The sequence below is a fragment of the Tachyglossus aculeatus genome, chromosome 17 (assembly GCF_015852505.1).
Source record: "Tachyglossus aculeatus isolate mTacAcu1 chromosome 17, mTacAcu1.pri, whole genome shotgun sequence".
NCBI lineage: Eukaryota > Metazoa > Chordata > Mammalia > Monotremata > Tachyglossidae > Tachyglossus > Tachyglossus aculeatus.
In genome coordinates, this window is record NC_052082.1 from 19067680 (window position 1) to 19070114 (window position 2435).

Genomic DNA, 2435 nt, shown 5'->3' on the forward strand with positions numbered 1-2435 from the left:
GTACCCCAAATCAAGCAATACTTGTTGTATTCCCGATGAGGTTAGACCTTAACACACATGTGTCACTTGGGAAGTCTTTAAAACTCCCCAAGGGGCCATAAAGAACAATAAATACCTGGATTTACCATTCACCAGTTTAGGAGTAACTTATTACAGGACAGCTCAAATTCTCAGTCATAAACTTCCAGCCATGTCATTGGTTCTGAAAGGGAATTTTAATTAATCATTTATGGGCATGAAAATGAACTGGGTCATTTAAAAAAACTGTTAATGTTTAATGTCAGGAAGCTTGCTGGATGCTTTCCATCTAGGCCGAGAACATAACTGTCAAGCTAATACAAATATCTTTGTTGTTCCTACAGCCTGAATTACCGGTTTTTATAATGTAAATCCAAGGGCTGGAAGCTTCTTGATTTCTTTCATCACAAACCGACGAATGTAGCAGGAATGACCCCCAGAAGGGAGAGGCCTCTGCTGCTCAGGTGCTAATGAGGTCAGATACGTGGCTCCACCTGAACTACCCTGACATGTAATTAATGTATATATTGCCATGGTAACCCAGAACGGGGGACAGCAGAGGGCAATCAAATCTTTGAGAGGTAATTTGGGCCAATTTGCTGCAGAGAATCACAGGGAAGACATAATGGGAAGAGAGTTGAGAAAGGAAGGAGAAGAATGAATGAATGCATTCTTCATTTTGGAGGCAAAGCTAACTTCCCAGCCAGCTCAAAGCGATGATCACAGAAATTACAGAATAATGAATTTGGAGAAGCAGAATGACGAGCCATGAATATGTATGTGGCAGCTAGGAGGTGATGGTTCAGCAGAGAGAAAGAATTGCTGGAAGAATCCACACAGTATCCTTGTAGGAGCTGTTAGGAGTTTGGGGGGTAGTGAATGCAATTTATCAGTGGTATTTATCAAGTCTATATATACTGTGTGCAGAGCACTATACCATTTAAAGCCAGTAGTAAGGAGTTTGTTGGGAGGTGGCTTCGTAGCCACTGAAGGTTCTTGAAAATGGGGACACGTACTGAGTGGGGGTTGTTTTTTTGTGTTTCGTTTTTTTTTTAAGAAAAAATTATCCCTGGGGTTTCTGGCATGGGGCCCACTTAGACTCTGTGACAAAACCACGGCTTCAGAATGAACTCCGAGGCTGAGGACCTTCCAAGATGACACTGTGTTAATAGACTTCTGTCGGGGCTAACCCTGTTTGTACGTGCTCTTTATTTGGCTGTTCTAGGGGTCACTCCCTCTGAGGGGATTATATTGCTAGGATTCTGCTTTGGAAAATGACACTCACTGACAGTTAATGTTTATGAACGGGTGGTGACTATGAATGGACGCTGACTGAAGTTTGTTGCATGCCTGACAATCACTTCTGCTGTGGGTACCCCCAAAATCAGGCTTGGCTGTGGTGAGATGTTTAAATACATCCAGAGAATTAACAGTCCACTTTCTTCAATCAGTCACATTTATTGAGTCCTTACTGTTTGCAGAGCACTGTAATCTGGACTTAGGAAAGTACAATATAACACAGTTGTTAAACACGTTCCCTGTCCACAAAGAGTTTACAGATTAGACAGGTGCACTTTCCCTTTATAGATTCTTTTCTTCTAGATAATCAAAGACATTAGTGAATACAAAAATCAAAAGAAGAAATCACCTAACTTGCCAAATACCTTAATAATAATAATAATAATAGTAATAATGATGGCATTTGTTAAGCACTTAATATGTGCGAAGCACTGTTCTAAGCACTGGGGGGGATACAAGGTCATCAGGTTGTCCCATGTGGGGCTCACAGTCTTAATCCCCATTTTACAAATGAGGTAATTGAGGCCCAGAGAAGTTAAATGACTTGCCCAAAGTCACACAGCTGACAAGTGGTGGAGCCAGGATTAGAACCCATGACCTCGGGCTCTCAAGCCCACGCTCTTTCCACTGAGCCACGCAAGTATATGGTAGGCAAGCCGAATTCAATTTCAATAAAGGTAGTTATACATGTGAAAATACTTTAATCCTTTGTGCATATTCTGATTTGGGTTCTTTGGAATCTGAAAATGAGTTGGCAGATTTTATACTACATGTAAAGCCCGCCCCTTGCTGAGTGACAGATTTGGCTGCCCCGCGGCTTACTGCTTTTAATTCTCTGGTTCTGTGTGACAGTGCTTTTACAGTCACTGCTCGAAGACGTTCACCCCACTTCTAATTGCTGCACGCCAGGCTGCTCGGGCCAGTACTGCTGCCTCGGAGTTGCCCACTGCTCTATCATGTTGTCTGATGTCTGTGACTTTAGGTTATCCCAGATCAGTTTACAGTAGAGAACTTGATGTCACTTCTTCACCTGTCCCTCCCAGAGAAGGTGTGATGACCCGAGCGTTGTTTTGCTGGTGCGCTGCATAATTTTTAGGATCTCATTGTTTGCGATTTCA